This window comes from Tasmannia lanceolata, unplaced genomic scaffold, assembly GCF_043159265.1.
Source record: "Tasmannia lanceolata isolate RefF3 unplaced genomic scaffold, GAP_Taslan_0.1 ptg000013l, whole genome shotgun sequence".
Taxonomy (NCBI): domain Eukaryota; kingdom Viridiplantae; phylum Streptophyta; class Magnoliopsida; order Canellales; family Winteraceae; genus Tasmannia; species Tasmannia lanceolata.
Window position 1 is genome coordinate 7382925 of NW_027518690.1, and position 20583 is coordinate 7403507.

General features: G+C 40.7%; 1 long non-coding RNA gene and 1 pseudogene across 1 annotated transcript; both read right to left on the bottom strand.

The window, feature by feature from the left end:
- Window positions 1–10797: 10797 nt before the first annotated feature.
- LOC143889653 (uncharacterized) lies at window positions 10798–13382 on the bottom strand. Its single transcript, XR_013254897.1, has 2 exons — window positions 13056–13382; window positions 10798–11407 (listed from the first exon to the last, which is right to left on the bottom strand). It is a non-coding gene; the product is annotated as an uncharacterized LOC143889653 (long non-coding RNA).
- A 5079-nt stretch (window positions 13383–18461) lies between these two features.
- LOC143890752 ((S)-canadine synthase pseudogene) lies at window positions 18462–20133 on the bottom strand (annotated as a pseudogene).
- Window positions 20134–20583: the final 450 nt, after the last annotated feature.

Here is a 20583-nt window from a genome sequence, read left to right on the forward strand (position 1 = left end):
TCCGGCATCCGATTGTTCAGAGATGGGAGGCTCCGCCTATTGAAATGTTCAAAATTAAATTTGATGGGTCGAGTATTGGGAACCCGGGCCCAGCCGGTGTTGGTGGGTTGTGTCGGGATGCTTGTGGTGAAGTTATATGGGCTTTTGCCGGCCCTCTTGGAGTTTGTGATGCCTCGGAGGCCGAGGTGAGGGCGGTTTATCATGGCATAAAAAGGCTTGAGAGAGATAGCATGGATATCACTATTGTGGAGGGAGATTCTTTGAATGTGATTAAATGGTTGAAGGGGTTGGAGTCGCCTCCTTGGAGATTTTCTTCTATTTTTTATGAAATAGATGATTTAATTGCGGGCTCATCTATTGTTTTCAATCATGTTCGGCGATCTGCTAATGGGGAGGCGGACTCCTTGGCTAGAAGTGGGGTTAGGAGGTTGGAGTTGGAGTGGTTTGACTTCCTTCCTCCCTGAGATTTGTCTTTCTTGTTATTGTTGTTTTATTTTCTTGTAATTTTGGTTGAGGCCCACCTCGGTCCCCTTCCTTTTTAATGAATTCATCTTGCCATTTCAAAAAAAAAAGTATGAAAAGATTGGTTCTAGTGTGAAAAGAGTGGATTTATCAATCGAAACCACTAAATTGTGGTTCTGAGGTCTACATAATGGTTCCAATTGTATATTGATTATGAGCACTTAAGCCACTATTAGCACACTCATGATCACTTTTACAACCAATGAAATACTATTACATTGTATGAACCACTATTTACATTTTTGGAACCATAATTTACACTCTTGGAACCACTATTTAATCAATCGAAACCACTAAATTGTGGTTTTGAAGTCTACATAATGGTTCCAAATGTATACATGGCTGTTCTAAGTGTTTAAATAGAGTATCTGATCTTTGATAACGTTTAGAACCTTTGAACCATTGAGAGAGAGAGAGAGAGAGAGAGAGAGATGTTAAAACAAACATGTAAGCAAACAAAGAGACAACTGTAAAGAGGATGAAAATAAACCATATCACTGTAAACAGAAAAAACATGCAAAGAACATGTAAAACCTAAGCAAATTGAGGACAATGGACCTACTAGAGCATATGTTTATCACCCAAAGCAAACTAAAGAGAACCAATGGAGTTTTTTCAAATGGCAATGGCAATGGAGTTTTTTTCTAATGGCCATGGAGTTTTTTTCTAATGGCCATGACAATGAAAATGGAGTTTGTACCATTTGGAAGGCTTGGGGAAGAAGATAAAAGGTGAAAATGGGTAGGTGAAAAGCATTGGGAATAAAGCCAAAAAGGTGGAGGGAAAAGCAAGAAGGGTATTCTTGTCCTAAAACCACTCTAAAAGTACCTAACAGCCCCTCTTTCATGATTTCAAAAAGTGTACCCTTGATTCATAATTTCAGCAAAAGTTTGCATTTTTCCTTGTCACTTATTATGGGTTCATCTTTTTCATTCATTTAATATTAGATTGAGTCAATAAAATTCTTGACTTTCTTTGATATCTATATATGTTTCTGGAGAAAAGTACGGAATGCGTGTAATAGTTTCGAGCAATTATGGATTTCTGGTACTTTATAAAACAAGAATTAAACACGAGTAATTCTTCAAAATGGGGTGGGGAAAAGACCCTAATACCCTTCTGAAATGATCAGAATCATCATATGTTGCCCTTCCTTCATGATGGATGAGAACGTCAATCATTATTATAAAAAAGAACCGTTAACGTTGGCCACTTTTCACGTCAAATCACCTCATAAGGGGAGCGCATGGGTATTTTTGGATAATAACAGCTCACGTCTCTTTTGGCTTAGAACGACGACGTTATTGAACATGTTATTATTTCCCACGTCTCTTTTGGCTTAGAACGCTGCCGGATTCTTGAGTACGTCGCCAGAATATCAAGTACTCCGCCGAATTCAAGAAACACCCATCGTTCAAAGATATCAAGTACGCCGCCGGATTCTAGAGTACGCCACCGGAATATCGAGTACGCAGCCGGAATATCGAATACGCCTCCGGGTTCTAGAGTACTCCGCCGGATTCTTGAGAATGCCCCAGGAATATCAAGAGGTACGCCGGCGAAAATAGGGTGTAAGCGGAAATAGAGTGGGTCCGCCGGCGGAAATCTCATACAGAGAGGCGGTATTATTAGAAAATGTCACTGTTCCATATTGATGTCCACGTATCTTGGATCTGACCGCCTATGCATATTGGCGACTGCCAAAGATTTTAAAGAACCCAAGGGACTCTGGGTTCAAAGAAAGATTTTAAATCCAAATCAAACCGACTGTGTATAGTGGCGCGAGCGTTCCATAAAGTTTTTCAACACACGTCAAGCATCCATATTTCTCTAGTTATTTCCGACGGCCAAGATAGAAACAAACCCAAGGTTATGTCGGTTCAAATACACATTCAGACGAACCAAAAGAAGACTTGTGAAGCGCGCCAATTTAATAGGCAGTAATGAAAAGGAAGATTTATGTTGATGTCAGAAGGGTATCACGGTCTTTTTTCCACCCGATTTTGAAGAATCACCCTGTTTTGTGCTTGTTTTAAAAAGTACACTAAATCCGTAATTTCTTGAACTTTGACACACATTCCGTACTTTTCTCATGTTTCGAATAGGTAAAGAGAATAAAGTATCTTTTTTGTCTTTATTGGCCCTTTGACTTCTTGAATAGGAAACCTTGGTCGACCATATTTCGCTCATATATGAAAGCTCTTAATCCAACGGTTTGGACCATCCTTAGCCTCTTTCGGTCATTGAATCCAAAGAGAGCAAGTAAATAGACAGCTTGGATTGAATTTAGGTGGGTCCTACCTAAGTTCGGTAAGGAAAAGATATATTCGCCCCTTTTTCTTACTTAGGGCAGTCGGTTGTACTGTAAAAGGGTAGTTATAATTTATAAATACACTAGAAGGGGCTGGCCCAAGGAAGAAAAGGAGGCGAATGCATCACATCCCAGTTCCAAGGAATTGTGATTTCTTTGGATCATGGAATCCAAAAAAGGCAAGTACGTAGACGGTTTGTAATGATTTTTAAGTGGGCCCCACCTAAGTTCAATAAGGAATTGAGGTGTAGAGCCCACATATTAGATAGCTGGGATTGAATTTAAGTGTGGACCCCACCTAAGTTCAAAAGTTGAGAGTTTCTCCTGTTTGCTGATTCGATTTCTTTGTACCTTCGTCCTGGATTGTTTTTTCTCGTGTCAAACGATGCTCTTAGGGTCTGATCATCACAAAGACTCCGTAGAACTAAGGTTTGAATGTTTTCGATGTCCGAGGAAGAAGATACAATACTTTTCGCTCAAAAACCTAGATCTCCACCAATCGTCGTCCGAAGGGTTTCTAACTGCGGGATTGGATTTGTTGGAGCCCTTCCGTCATCACTCGGATTATCGGTGTGCGAGTTGTGGTCTCAACGTTAATATGTTGTACCACAAAAATCATCTCCATTGGATGATCCTAACTCTTTTGTTCTATAAAGATTTCTAAATGGCGTAGTTTTTCTATAGATTGAAGGGTTAGAATCATCCAATGGAGTTGATTTTTGTGGCACGGTCTAGTAATATTAAGGCCCAGCAACTGAATGGTTTCGATTTTCAAGAAAGGTGGGCTTCAATATATTTTTCAAAATATATGCTCACCTACTAGCATACCAAATAGACACTGGGGTACCTCACCTACATGCATACGTAATATTACGCATATTTTTTTGGAAAATTCACTAGGTTGCTTTGTTCGAAAATCCAGACTATTCATTTGTTGAGCTTCAATCTAAACAGTTTGTGCTAGACGATCTTAACCCCCGATCTAATACGATGAGAACATATATGAATCTCCATGGATCAAAAAGTTAGGATCATGGAAGGGAGATGTTTTTTTGGGCAACGCCTATATAAATTTACATTGGGTCGCAACAGATGACTAGTTTGTATATTCAAACAAAGTAAGCCCAAATTTGTTCTAAAAAAATACATGTATATAGAATTATAGCATCCACCTCCTTCAAAGATCTAAACCATTCACTGTTGGGCCCTACTAGTGTTCAGAGAGAGAGAGAGAGATGGTTGTGAGAATAGAGTTTTTATATGATGTAAGCCCATACAGTCTAGTATTTGTATTTTTCAAAATGGACTGCACGACCCACGCCATAGGCTGATCCAAACCATCCATTTGATGGATCACAACGAAAATAGGCTGTGTGCCAAAATATTATGGAAGCCCTTATAGATTTAAGGGTTGGGATCATCCTATGTAAATAATTTTCGGGGCTCATTCTATTTTCATTGTGGCCCATCTAATACATGGTTTGGATCAGCCTATGGCGTGGGCCGTAAAGTCCATTTTGAAAAATAATAAACCATACAGATTACAGGCTTCCATATCAAAAAGAAATCTCGTTAGTAGACCTGGCAAACTCGACCGTGCCCGCGGGTCGACAGACCCACCCGCAAATTTGCGGGCACGGGTCTGAGTTTTAGTGACCCGTCAAAACTAACCCCCGGGTGACCCAACCCAGAAAAACACGGGTCGGGTCGGGTCAACCCGCGGGCACCCGCGGGCACCTGCGAAAAAGAATGTGGAGAGATATTATTTGCACCACCCCATATCTTGATAATGAGGCAAACTCATATTGTCTTTTCCATTTTAATAGGCTGCTGGGAGCTTTTTGGCAAACCCCATATCTTGATATATCCGCCCCTTTTGATATACATATGGTGTTACGGTGTATATGGTGTGTGGTATCAATAAATAGAGCGGTTAGGATCTGTTTATCGTGTGGCCCAGAAAATGGACGGGTTGGATCATCGTATATAGAATGCCGTACAATATATTTTTTTGGAAAAACCACACACCACATAAAAACTCGTAACTAACTCAAAATTTATTTTCCTCACCTACCCGACCCACCCACCCTCTCAATAAATACAAATAAAAAATGCTTCTTCCTCCTCTAAAACCAAGAAACTGCACCCCTCGCGCATCTTAGAAAATGGCAGGCACAAGTCAGCTTAAATCCGCCGCTCTAATGGAGCAGATGAAGCTCCATCTCACCTCCGATGCCGGAAAGAAGGTCGCAGAGAAGATCGGCCACATTTTTCAGTTCAACATCGCTCCCAATGTCTGCCCTTTTTATCTTTCTTCTGTTTTCGATACTGAAAAAGGCATGCACTATTGGTTGATCACTTGATCCTAACCCTCTATCGATCGGAGGGTTGGGATCAACCTATTGAAATGATTTTTGGGGCACAACCTATTTAGGCTGTGGGCCATCTAATGGACGGTTTGGATCATCCCACGGTGCCGGCCATACCCTACTTTTAAGTTTTAACATTTTCCTAAATTAAAAAAATCATTTGAATTTAACCAGTAAACCACTATTTGAATTTGCGGGTGACCCGCGGGTTGACCTTGCCCACCCGCGGGCCGCGCGGGTCACGTAAATTCTGACCCGCAAAAATGCGGGTCATTTCCTGACCCGACCCGTGCGACCCGCACCTGCATCACCCGCGGGGTGACCCGGCCCGGCCCACCCGTTTGCCAGGTCTACTCGTGAGGGTATGGATGGACGGGTGGAGCCTACCTTGGACCACCAGTCCTCATTCCCACGGCTTACGTCACCCCTTCCACAAAAGGAATGACGCAACTCAAAACGGGAAGCCACAAACCTGTAAAAAAAAAAAACTGACGTCAGAAAAATGCCACGTGCCTAAGGCCGTCCGACCAAATACAGATGGGATCTTCTAGTCCGCGTAGGATATTTGTGCACAGCTGGTGAGATCCACGTAAGCACTCCTTATAAATCCCCCTCATTCCCCACTCTCTAATGAGAAACATAGAGTAGGGCTGGCAACGGGGCGGGTCGGGGCCGGATGTTGGGGTCCCCTACCCCTTCCCCTTTGCGGGGAATTCCCCCCCCCCCCTCCCCTCCCCGCAGGGAATATCTAATCCCCTTCCCCTCCCCGCATCCTTCGGGGACAAAATCCCCTCCCCGCCCCGCCCCTCCCCAACATCGCCCCCTCTTTAGTCATTGATACACTAATGCTGGGTGTCCCTAATCAACTTGATACAATTTCAATATATAAAAATGTTATAAACTAACATACTTATAGACGAAGGAGATATATTTCTTACTCTTCAGAAGATAGCAAACCATCCCATAAGTTGGTCTATAACATACTTATAGACCATTGGTCCAAGACCACGGCGCTTTGATGATCCCAACCATCCCCTAAGTTTTTAGATCAAGTGGTATCATAGCCACTTCGAGTACCCAACATCCAAACCCCATTTTGGATCATTAATTTTGGGAAATGTTATGAGCACTGCTGTATTCTGATGATCACACTCCTGACTTTATTAAAAGTAAGGTATGGCCCGCACCATAGGATGATCCAAACCGTCCATTAGATGGTGCACACCCTAAATAGGTTGCGCCCAAAAAATCATTTCCTTAGGTTGATCCTAACCCTCCGATCTGTAGAGGTACTGAATGATCCTATTCCTCTATAGATCGGAGGGTTAGGATCAACCTAAGGAAATGATTTTTGGGGCACAACCTATTTAGGGTGTGCCCCATCTAATGGATGGTTTGGATCAGCGTATGGTGCGGGCCATACCATACTTTTAATAATAAATGCAATTTATTTTGGCTACCGATCTTGGCACTACGATTTTTTGATAATTGCATACACTCAGCTTGTCTTTATTATTTCACATCTGTCAAAAGGTTATTATAGTTCCCAAAATGCTCTCAGAAGCTAATTAAAAGGAAAAGACAAGCTAAGTTTATGTTTGGGGGAATCTTATAGCCGATCCACAGAGTTTCTAGTAGTTTTCCTATAAAAAAAAAACACTTAAAAATATACAAAAAAATGGCATTGATTAACAGGGCGGGGCGGGGCGGGGACAACTCCATCCCCTTCCCCGCACCGGGGAATTTTTAAAATCCCCTTCCCCTTCCCCTCTCAAATCGGGGAATCCCCGCCCCAAACGGGGCGGGGCGGATCCCCGCTTTTTCGGGTGAAATTGCCGGCCCTAACATAGAGAGAGAGAGAGTGTGTGTGCAATGGCAGAATTATAAAGAAAAGCAAAATCAACCTCTAATGTTTGGTTGCCGGTATTGTTTTGGTTCATGGGACTTTTGTGGAACAAAAAACTTCCTGGGAGATTGGTGGGAAAAAAAACTCCCTGGAAGCATCCCGGTAAAATAAAAATCCCATGTTTGGTTGACGGACTATGATGGGAAAAAATAAAATAAAAGTTCTTCTTTTGGTTATTTTGGTTCCTCGAATTTTGTGCAAGATTGTTTTGGATCCTGGCATTTTTTTCCAGCTTTGGGTTTCGTGCGGGGTTATTTTGGTTCGTGGGATTCTTTTGGGCCCACTATATAACCAGCAACCAAACGTGGGTTTCCTGCTGAAATTCCACAAAAGCCCCAAGAACCAAAAAAAACTCTGGCATCCAAACAGAGCAGGCTCAAAAGGTCAGAAGCTTGACAAACACAAGGAGAGACATCAAGCACTCCTTTTCCGCTCTCCGGCGAGCAAGAGGCGGAGATCATGGTATCCGCCTTCACCCACGTCATCTCCAGCCGTGACATCACCAAAAACACCCCATTCCAATTCCAATTCCCTCCGAAGGAGAATGCCTCGAGCTATATTGCAAAAGGAACTAGTCTTTCATCTATTCCTACTTGTCAATATTGTGGTATCAATAGTTGTTTGGGGTGCAATTTTTTCATGTCCAAAGCGGAAAATAGTAGGACCATGGCGAATAAGAAGTATAGGGGTGTCCGACAGAGGCCGTGGGGTACATGGGCTGCCAAGATTAGGGCTCCCCGCTGAGCGGTTCGAATCTAGTTAGGCACATTTGATACTGCGGAAGATGCCGCTCGGGCTTATGACAAAAAAGTAATTGAATTCTGTGGACCTCGTGCGAAGTTCAATTTTCCTTTCCCTCAAAACCCACCACAAGAACATATAATCAACAATATCAACACCCAAATCTTGCAGTTTCATGGGACTTTTGTGGAACAAAAAACTTCCTGGGAGATTGGTGGGAAAAAAAACTCCCTGGAAGCATCCCGGTAAAATAAAAATCCCATGTTTGGTTGACGGACTATGGTGGGAAAAAAAATCTCGGTAAAATAAAAGTTCTTCTTTTGGTTATTTTGGTTCCTCGGATTTTGTGCAGGATTGTTTTGGATCCTGGCATTTTTTTTCCAGCTTTGGGTTTCGTGCGGGGTTATTTTGGTTCGTGGGATTCTTTTGGGCCCACTATGTAACCAGCAACCAAACGTGGGTTTCCTGCTGAAATTCCACAAAAGTCACAAGAACCAAAAAAAAACTCCGGCATCCAAACAGAGTAGGCTCAAAAGGTCAGAAGCTTCACAAACACAAGGAGAGACATCAAGCACTCCTTTTCCGCTCTCCGGCGAGCAAGAGGCGGAGATCATGGTATCCGCCTTCACCCACGTCATCTCCAGCCGTGACATCACCAAAAACACCCCATTCCAATTCCAATTCCAATTCCGTCCGAAGGAGAATGGCTTGAGCTGTACTTTAAAAGAAACTAGTCTTTCATCTATTCCTACTTGTCAATATTGTGGTATCAATGGTTGTTTGGGGTGCAATTTTTTCATGTCCAAAGCGGAAAATAGTAGGACCATGGCAAATAAGAAGTATAGGGGTGTCCAACAGAGGCCGTGGGGTACATGGGCTGCCAAGATTAGGGATCCCCGTTGAGCGGTTCGAATCTAGTTAGGCACATTTGATACCGCGGAAGATGCCGCTCGGGCTTATGACAAAAAAGTAATTGAATTCTGTGGACCTCGTGCGAAGCTCAATTTTCCTTTCCCTCAAAACCCACCACAAGAACATATAATCAACAATATCAACACCCAAATCTTGCAGTTTCATTTCCCTCTCAGATTGATCGATTTGGTGGCACCCGTGGCACTTGAATACCAACAAGAGAATGATCCCTTTGATTCGGTCGGGATAGAGGAATTTAAGGATTGGATGGGAATAGACTTAGACCAATTTCCTATATTCACTTCAACAGCTACTACTATAACTACATCTACAAATTGTAGTACTGCTATGGGCTTTCCATCACCATGATAGAGCTCCCATTTCAAAATTTCCTAACGGTCCTGACCCTCCAAAAAAAACTATTTATTTATTTATTTAGCCTCCATGAGAACTGTTTCACTTATTATGGGTACATCTTTTTCATTCATTTAATATTAGATTGAGTCAATAAAATTCTTGACTTTCTTTGATATATATATATCTGAAAGTTGAGAAGCGTTTCTCAATACGTACAGAGAATAAATTAAGTATCTTTTTGGGGTACTATTCTATCTCGTTATGGGGCTTTATTCTATCTCGTTTTGGGGTACTATGGGTTCTCCCTAACACCATATCAGATTTTATTAAAAGCTGGGAATGGTGTCCCTAGAAAAGAAATGGTAAGATGTTGTGGAGGATGTGTTTGTTGGCTTCATGGTGGTTCATTTGGAATGAAAAAAATTCCTAAGTATTTGACGGTATGGCAAAATCGTCTTATTGGATATTTATCAAGATCATTGCAGCGGTCATTTATTGGGCTAGAAGCCTTCCTTTGTTTCATTTCGTCTCAGCGTATGATCTATGGAAAGGTTGGCAGATTATTTGTAAAGAGGGGATTAGCAAAGTCAAAATCAAGCAATCATGGCTCTCTCCTCCAGACGGGATGTTAAAACTGAATTTTGATGGTTCATCTTTTGGCAATCCTGGTGATGCAGGGATTGAGGGGGGGATATGTAGAGATTCCAAGAGGGACGTCCTCTGGGCTTTCTCGGGCCCCATTGGAGTAGCGGATCCTAATGAAGCGGAAGTGAGAGCAGTCCATCGTGGGATTAAGTTTTTGGATATTTCTTTGTTAGATAAAGTGATAGTGAAAGGGGACTCCTCTAATGTTGTCCGATGGCTTCTGGGTGCGGCTTCTCCTCCGTGGCATTTTCTATCTTTCTTCGAGGAAATTGATGATATAGTTCTTGTCTCGTCTATAATGTTTAAGCATGCGAGGAGATCTGCTAATTCAGATGCAGACTCCCTAGCAAAGGTTGGTGTTTCTAAATCTAGCTTGGAGTTGTTTGATTATCTCCTACTATGATTTTGTATTTTCTTTTTTTCTTTTTATGTAATTTGCTAGAATCATCTTGGTTCGTCTTTTAGTATATTCTCATTTTTACCGTCTAAAAAAAAAAATTTAATAAATTAAGTATCTTTTTTGTCTTTATTGGCTCTTTGACTTCTTGAATTGGAAACCTCGGTCGACCATATTTCGCTCATATATGAAACCCCGTAATCCAACGGTTTGGTTCATCCTAGCCTCTTTGGGTCATTGAATACAGAGAGAGCAAGTAAATAGACAGCTTGGATTGAATATACTTAGGGCAGCCGGTTGTAGGGTAAAAGGGTAGTTATAATTTATTTTCCAAAACAGACAAGTACGTAGACGGTTTGTAATGATTTTTAAGTGGGCCCCACCTAAGTTCAATATGGAATTGAGGTTAATTTGGGCCATGTAGAGCCCACATATCAGATAGCTAGGATTGAATTTAAGGGCCAACGTCTCAAGGAATATTGCTCACACAGATAAAGGCGTGTACAAACAGGTCCTTGCGAGAAAATAAAAATAAATCCTCGCTCTTTCTAGAGGATTCCAAGGCGGAAGTGATTTTGTCGTTTGTCAGTTAAATCAAATATGACAGGAAACAACGATTGCGAACAGGCTGCAAATATAGGACTGAAATTTGGAAGGTTCCATGTCTATTAAGCCATAAAGTGCATGGCCGCGTAGGGTTGGCACTCCAACTAAGCATCCCTTACTTATAAACACCCCACTCCAATATCTCATTCTCAATACCTCACTCTCTCCAACATAAGAAAGAAAGAAAGCAATGAGGAAAGCAAAATCAACCACCAAAAGGCTCAAAAGATTAGAATCTTCAGAAACACAAGGGGAAACATCAAACTCCCACTTTCCAATCTCCAACGAGCGTGAAGGAGAGATCATGGTATCTGCCTTCACCCGGGTAATCTCCGACGGAGATAATGCCGGAAGTTCTACTAGTCTTTTGCCATTTTCCGGCATACCCGAGACTTGTGAACAATGTGGTATAAATGGTTGCTTGGGGTGCCATCTTTTCACAGCCCAAGCGGAAAATAAGAAGAAGTATCGGGGCGTTCGACAGAGGCCGTGGGGCAAATGGGCTGCCGAGATTAGAGACCCCCGAAGAGCAGTACGAGTCTGGTTGGGCACATTTGACACTGCAGAAGATGCCGCTAGGGCTTATGACAATGCCGCGATTGAATTCCGTGGGCCACGTGCAAAGCTCAATTTTCCTTTCCCTGAAAACCCACCACAAGAATTGTATAATCAGACATTGCCTAATGAACATCCAAATCTTGAAGTATCTTTTCCTTTTCATATCGACTTTCCGGTGCCAGAACCAGTGGCGCCGGCACCGGTAATACTTGATAGCCAGATAGAAAATGAGTTTCCAGAGATAGATGAATTTGAGGATTGAGGATTGGATGAGAATGGAAGTGGACGAATTTCTTATATTCACTGCTACTGCTGCTGCTACTACTACTTATACTACTGCAACTACATAGTACAGAAATGGGCTTTCCACCTCCATGACAGAGCTTCCATTTTCAAATTTCTTAACAGTTCATCACCCTCCATGACAAGTTATTTATTTATTTATTTTAGCTTGCATGAGAACTGTTTCAGTTATGGGAATATATTTTCATTCATTATATATTTGATTGAATTAATAAAATTCTTAGACTTTGGATTATTTTTTAAAGTTTCACTGCGTTTCTGAAGAGAAAAAGACCGCGTGCAGATAAAGATTGCAAAATATTAGGCTGTGCTGTTAGTTTCGGAGGTAGAAAGACCGACACCATAAGAGACCGGCCTCAATAATTGTCCTTATCAATAAGAAATTTACGTTGTGATTGGGTCATGGATCCGTAGTGACCCCACAAATTTAAATAAGTCCAAAGGCCCACTTATTGAATGAATGGAAGACCGAAATATCTCAAAACTTTTCAGAAGGGAAATGATATATCCGCCCCTTTTGCTCACCAGGAACACCCCCTGTCAGTGTATCAATGACTAAAGAGGGGCTGTTGTACTTATTTCAGAAGAATTTAATGCCCCTGATTGCCACAAACACTGATAGGGGGTGTTGGTGGTAATCAAAAGGGGCGGATATACCACTTCCCATTCAGAAACATAATGCGTGTAATTATATGATTTAAGCCCTATGGTCCCCTACTAGAACTACTGTACGGCCTGCACCATAGGATGATCCAAACCGTCCATTTTGATGGGCCATAATACAAAATAGGTTCTTCCCAAAAAATATTTCCAAAAGATGATCATAGCCCTTCGATCTAAAGAGGAAATGCATATTATGGAAACCTCTATATGGCAGGGTTGAAATTATCATGCGTAAATAATTTTTTATGGCCAATCGAATGGACGGTTTGGATCATCCAATGGTGCAGGCCGTACGGTACTTTTAAAAAAATACGGAACTATAAGGGCTTAATTGCCGCTTAAACCATATAAAATCTCGTGATTTAGAAGCAGATATTGCTTTAAAAAGAGTTTATTTCTTTTCTTTTTCAAATCAATGATAAATTAGTCTTTTTTCGTGCTTTAAAAAGAGTTTCTTTGACAATTATCCATGGTTGGAGTCACAGCTCGCTTCTTCTCTACTCTTTTCTCTGTTTAAAGTCAAGTTTCTAGGTGAAGTCAACAAAGTACAGGAAGATAATTAACTTTCTGAAGAAAACAGGGGATTTCTTTCGAATGAAAGGAACCTAAGAATCTGGATCATGGGTGTGATCCCTCTCCTTAGTTTTACCCAAAATAAATGAACGATCTAACCATGCTAAGAGATTCAAAACATAAAAAATGAAAGCAAAATCACCATCCTAGACTATTCCAACCATAGATCAAAAAGAGAGAAAGAAGACATACTATACCCTCATGATCAAGAAGGAGTACAAAAATCTTGCTTGTCGATCAAGCCCAGAGCCTCCTCTCTTGCTTTTTGCTTACACATTTTCTCCAAGAACCACCCTTTGTCCTCATCATCAATAGAACCTTTCCTGCCTTTTGATTGGTCCACGTATATCCTACCATGTCATTGAGAGATCCTTTTCTGGTTTTTCCGGTCCACATATATCCCAACCTTATCATGTCCACAATAAATAGGGGAGATAAAATCTCATAAATAGGATCTTCTTTCTTTTAGACTCTAACCTTGGTTTCCCCGAGTTCTCCTTTCCCATGTTAAAATTAACAAGCTCCTCAACCCCACCCCACATAGGACGCTTAAAAAATGAGTTTTATCTCTTAGCTTTTTAAACCGACCACCAAATAGTTAAATTCTTAAACAATGTAAATTAAGAATTTACGGTGTTTTATCGGTTTGGCCGACAAACCGATTTGTTAGATCTTTACAAGATCACTCAAAATATCCTTATGTGATCCTGTCGAGACACTCGTCGTGTCATCGTGGCACTTCCGTTGGGCCGAACCACAACACACAGTGAGCTCTCGCAGCAACGAGACAAGTGAAAATGAACCTAGCACTAAGAATTCCATCATTGTTGGACATAATAGAATTCCAAACCTGATTATTCATTTGCAACTTCCTTATACCACCCAAAACAACAATTTAAGGAGATTACATATTTAAAGTTCGCTATAAAATAACACATACATAAAATTACATAAGAGCAATGACATTCCGTTGGGCCGATCAAAACCCTTACGCAATTTTCAAGATTGCAAACTAGCTCTCACTGTGTACATACATATGTAAGCCTCTCAATTGTGCCTCACGTCCAATTGGGATCCTTTGGAAACTTTGTTGCGTGAATCCAAAGAATCATTTACATATAGGCACAAAAATCTTTTATGTGAATAATGAGCATGCATAAACTGTAGTTGGGTACACAAGGAAAACTAAATAGATACACATGCAACAATAGTGTTAATCCACGGCCAACCAATAATGCAACTCACAAGATTTCAATCCATCCAAAGTTCCTTCAGTAAGCATGCACAAATATTTCTAAGTAATCAAACTAAATCCATACACAAAAAAGTACACATAAAATATAATTTGATATTAAAAGGAGCCTGAAAGCATATCTTCATATTAGATTCATATCCAATAATAAAAATAAGATGCACACAATTAATAGTATGCCTGAAAACCTTAAGATCGAGGAATCAAAGGGTTAAAAGATCTAGGGGCATATAAAACATCCACAATATGTGTTTGGGTGCATAATGGCGCTATCGGTTTCATCCATGCATAAAATCAAATGAAACATTTAAACAACTGGCTGGCGTGTTGAATTTTTCATGTAGGTGACTTGTTTTTGCACCCAATACAGTTTCAATGTTAGATTTCTTCAAGAAGTTCGGGGTCTTCAACTGAGCAATTCAACCAGAGAGGATTCATCTGAAGATTATGAAGTTATATGGGAATGGCCTAGCATTATGTCTAGATATGCTTTTTGAGAAATTTTACTGTTTTATAACCTATAATCTACAGGCTTGAATTTGCGCCTAAGAAAATTATTTACTCTCTCTATATTTCTCTCCATGAATGAAGCACACTCACTCTCACAAGAAAAAGATATACAAATGAAAAGCCTAAAGTCTCTCAAGAATAATCTAGGGTCAAAGCACAAGAGATAAGCCTAATACATCCAAGAGATCCAACCATCATATAGCAACTATAGAAATATAAAGCAAATATAGCCCAAAAAGATCCAGCAACCATCCAAAAAGAAAATCCTAATACTCTCCAAACCAACAGATGGCTAAAGGTGCCCACCCATCACGGATCTGTCTGATAAGGGCTGCCTGGTTACTCCTCCGTGTTTCGATCCCTATGATCCACTTTAATAGGCGTGAATGTGCATCTGGAGCTTAAGGTGCCCACAAGGTAGTATGCTTGAAGAGCCACACCTGGAATGAAGACAGACAACCAGTCTTTAGAGAACAAAAAACCAAACTAACAAAAGAGTAATCATGTATATAATATATGTACTCTTTACCTGTAGCACAATAGCGCATCCGGTGATATATCCCATCTTCCCGTTTTTGGAATATGAATCCAATGACTCTACCAAGAAGTCGTATACGAGATATGCCCAAGCAATTCCCCCACGGTCTCTGCTCTTAAGTAGGGGAAGATGCAGGATTTCGTCCTATAATCCACAGGGTCAACCCGGGCAAAAAGCATAGAGCGGCACAACAGCAGCAACACATGTCTCACTGTTGCCTGGACCGATGCAATCTCATCCGATCTGGACTCTTCCCTGATAACATCTGCAATCTCACCAAATCTCGCCCAAGCACCGGAAAACCTCCAACCTTCGACCTCCTCTGTCGAATGCCAGTCTACCCGTATTCTATCTCCTATAAGGCTTAGGCTCAATGCCAATGCTAAATCCCTGACCTCAAAGGGGACTAATATGCCACCTATTTTAAATGTCCTCGACTTCGATATCCAAGATCGCACGAGGACGGTCACTATTGCCTTGTGCAATTTCAGACCTTCTAGATTAAGCAAGGCCCCAAATGTGCTGCTCTCTAACATATCAATATGTGCTTTCCTCAACTCAAGGGACCTGAAGAAGTCGTGAAACTTAGAGGGGCAGCATCTCGACGTAGCATAAGACGCCTGTAAAACAAACCATTATCATATATATACAATATTTTAAAAAATACAAGGCTTAAAAGAATAACGGAGGCATTACCATGGTTTGATGAGATGATCACTAGGTGGAAAAGATGGAATCAAATCCAATAAATCAGATTTGGACCTGTTCAGACAGAATGTGATGAAAAAAAGTTAACAACTGATTTCTCAAATATTAGGGGTTGAAACCAATGATTTCTCATAAATTATTGGTTTAAACCATTAATTTTTCAAGATTTAGGGGTTTAAACCAATGGTTTATATCAAATATTGGTTTAAACCATTATTTTTCAAAACTTAGGGGCTGATTTTCGAAATAGAAGGGGTTTAAACAAATGATTTGTCATAAATTATTGATTTAAACCATTTATTACTCAAGATTTAGGGGTTTAAACCAATAAGGTGTGAGAAATTATTGGTTTAAACCATATATTTTCAAAAAATTACGGGTTTTCTCAACTGATTTTCTAAAAAATAGAGGTTTTAACCAATTATTTAAATATTGCTTTAAACCATCATTTTTCAAAACTTAAGGGCTGTTTTCCAAATAGAAGGGATTCAAGCTGTTTTTCGAAATAGAAGGGATTCAAGCCAATTATTTTTCAAATATTATTGGTTTAAACCATTTATTATTCAACATTTAAGGGTTTAAACCAATAATGTGTGAGAATTATTGGTTTAAACCATACAGTTCCCAAAAATTAGGAGTTCTCTAAACTGAATAGGGGTTTGAACAAAATATTTCTATCAAATATTGGTTGAAACCATTGTTTTTCAAAACTTAGGGGTTGATTTCGAAAATATAGGATTTTCTCAACTGATTTGGGAAAATATAGGGTTTCCTAAACTCATTTTCTCAATTTTAAACTAATGATTTCTAACAAATTATTGGTTTAAACCAAACTTTGGGGGTTTAAACACATAATTTGTGAAAAAAATGGAAGCAATTAGGGGTTTAAACCAAACTTTAGGGTTCTAAACCATACATTTCTCAGAAATTAGGGGTTCAAACAAAACTTTAGGGCTTTAAACCACATATTTCTAAAAAAACATAGGGTTTTAAACCAAACTTTAGGGCTTTAAACCATAGATTTCTAAAAAAAATTAGGATTTTAGTTGCTGATTTTCCAAACTGAAAGAAAGAGAGTACCAATCCTAACTTATTGGTTTGAGTCTAAACTGATTTGGAAAAATTATAGGGTTTTCTAAACTGATTTTTCAAAATATACGATTTTCTCAACTGATTTGGGAAAATATAGGGTTTTTTAAACTGATTTTCCAAAATATAGGGTTTTCTCAACTGATTTGAGAAAATATAGGATTTTCTAAACTGAATTTCTAAACCAAACTTGGAGGTTTAAACCAATAATCTGTGGAAAATTTGGGGAAAATTAGGGGTTTAAACCAAACTTTAGAGCTTTAAACCATAGATTTCTAAAAAAATTAGGGGTTTAAACAACTGAGAGGGAGAGACTACCAACCTGTGAGAGGAGGTTCGCTCAGAATCAGAGGTGCACGGACCTGCGGGGCATTGTGGCCCTCTAATGGACAGTTGTGATCATCCCATGAGAGAAAGAGGGCATTGTGGCCCTCTAATGGACGGTTGGGATCATCCCATGAGAGAGAGAGAGGGGCATTGTGGCCATCTAATGGACGGTTGGGATCATCCCATGAGAGAGAGGGGGGCATTATGGCCCTTTAATGGACGGTTGGGATCATCCCATGAGAGTGAGAGAGAGGGGGGCATTGGGGCCCTCTAATGGACGGTTGGGATCGTCCCATGAGAGAGAGAGGCATTGTGGCACTCTAATGGATGGTTGGGATCATCCCATGAGAGAGGGGGACATTGTGGCCCTTTAATGGACGGTTGGGATCATCCCATGAGAGAGAGAGAGAGAGGGGAGAATTGGGGCCCTCTAATGGACGGTTGGGATCATCCCACGAGAGAGGGGGCATTGTGGCCCTCTAATGGACTATTGGGATCATCCCATGAATGAGAGAGAGAGAGAGAGAGAGAGAGAGAGAGAGAGAGAGGCATTGTGGTCCTCTAATTGATGGTTGGGATCATCCCATGAGAGAAAGAGAGAGGCATTTTAAAAATGAGGATATTTTTGTCTTAAACCCACGCAAACCAGTCACCATCACTTTAGATTGGTTATTTCCAAGTCTCCCCCCTTGACAGGTCATTGTCATTTCAAAGCCCTTTTTTTTAGTCATTTTCTCTATAATCTTTTATATGAGGGCAAACTTAGGATAAAATAAACATTTTTGAAACCAAATATTTGTTACAAAAAACATGGCTTTAATAACCAAGGCTCCGGGACTTTCTCAAGCTTGTTAGGTCATATCCCAAAGTTCTTTACTATGTCTTGCTCATAGCGTGCACAAAGGTGCATTAGAAGTATGACAGCATCCTGATTCACACATGGGCTGCACTGGCCTGTCAGTAGCCCCTAAGGGAGTTAATCCTATCACTCCCATAAGCCTGAGCTCATTCTGGACATATCTAATGTGTCCACACTTTACCCTAGGATCTCTATCCCAGTGTGGTAGGTGGTCCATGGGTAAGTAGCATGCACACTTGCTACTAACAGATCTATTGTCATCAAGTATTTTCATGCTTGGTTAGAACATGTTCTTTAAATATCACAGATATTGAATTGCCAAAATATTATGTTATTAATAAGAGCAAGTAAGGCGACTAAATCTTACATCCCACCCACCAATAGTTTTTATAGTTAATTTATATTTATATTGAAAATGGCATTTCCACCACTTTCTCAACATTTTAGCCCCTCTTTCTTACTAAGCTTAAAAGCCTTTGGGGGTGAGCACATCATTTTTAGTTGTTTCGAGGCAAGATGCGGGCTACTAGCGGGGTCTTCATCACCACAACAATGTTTAGAACCTCGGTCAAATCTGGCAGTTCACCGTCAACAGCATTTAACCAGCTAAAAGCGTTGACCAAATTAGCAACGACAAAGGGAACTTGAAGCTTAGCCAACTCCATTCCTGCACAAACTCTCATCCCTCCTCCAAAGGGAAGAAACCCCTTCTCCAATCCTCCCTTACTCTCTCGTCCATTACCCCAAAACCTCTCGGGCCAAAAACGGTAGGGCTCCTCCCACAACTTAGGGTCATGGTGTACTGCGTAAATGTTCACCATCACTTCCGTGCCGACCCCCAATGTCTCTCCCATCAACTTTGTCTCCTTCGCCGTCTTGTGAGGCACCGCTAATGGCGCTATCGGTTTCATCCTCATTGTCTCCTTCACCACGGCTTGTAAATAGTGCAACTTACTCATCTCTTCAATCCACACCACCTTCTCATGGTTGCCGCTTTCGTTGTTTATATTTGTAATCTCCTTGTAGAGATTTTCTTGGATTTGGGGGTTGTGAATTAGGAGTGAGAGTGCCCAGAGAGTAGTGGAAGCAGTGCTATCGACCCCAAGAAAGAACAATTCGAACAGGCTGAAGATAATGACTTGTTCTGGGAAGCTTTGGGAGAGGAGGAAGTGCAAGTAAGAATTCGGAGGTGGCGAGGAGAGGTGTGGGCGTATCAATTTTTCAATGTTTAGCTTCACTTCGGTGAGCTGTTTGGAGGTTCGGTTGAGAAAAGGGATGTGCCGAGCGATCGGAAATGCATCCACGATATGACCATGGCTGCTTAATCCGATAACATCTTCCACTGCTTTATCCATCCCAACCAAGAATGATTCATCTTTGAAATCAGATCCAAAACAAAGGCGACTCAGTAGTCGGACCGTCGTTTGCCTTATATGATGGAACGGCTTGACTATGCCGGAATTCCGGTTGGCTTCCTCTTTCATGTTCTGGATCATTAGGCGTATGTCGCTTTCTTGCAACTGGGTTTGGGATGAGATGTTGAGAGGACCAAGAGGGCCGTTTTGAAGGCCTCGTCGGAGTGCCTGCCAATGAGAGCCGGCGTCAGAGGTAGAAATTGTGTTCCCATTTGCACTGACAAGTCTAATGGTGAATGGAGTGCTACGAGCTGCATAGTCACCCGATTTGTTGACTAGCACTTCCCAAGCGAGCTCGATATCGCTTACTATGATCATCGGCCACCAACTTCCTAACCAAATTGTCATCACATCGCCATGGATTTTAGCTAGTTTGGCCAATGTGACATGGATCAAATCTCCACCATTGGATAGCTGGTGCATATTTCCGATTATCGGCAGTTTCTTCGGCCCTACCGGCCATTTCATTGCGTTTCTTGCCGACGATCTGAACAGTAATCTTGTCAACAAGAGGGAGATTGCCACAGTTGTTGTTAGGACTCCAATCCATTTCTCCATGTCTTCTTGCTTTCTTGATCTTTCGCTAGATCATCTCCTTACAACTTTCTTTTATATTACGTAAGCTTACCTAACATGTTGTCCAGACATCAAACTTTTGCTAGGCAATTTTGGGGAAAGCCACCTCAGATGAATTCAAATGAACAAGACAAAATCTACCTAAAAATGACTGTGTGGCTGTTCTCTCCTTCTTTTAAATGACCAATTGTAGAATATTTTAATTTAAAAAGGGATATTTTAAAAATCTATATTAGCATCCTCTTTTTTTAAATGACCAATTGTAAAATATTTTCATTTAAAAAAAATATTTTAAAAATCTATATTACAACCCTCCTTTTTTAAATGACCAATTGTAGAATATTTTAATTTTGAAAAGAAGGGGGTTGTAATGCCAAAACATTCGAGACTTTAGTGTTGGAAATTTCCCACCCACCGTAGTTGGCTTGGGTGGGAAGGCAAGAGGC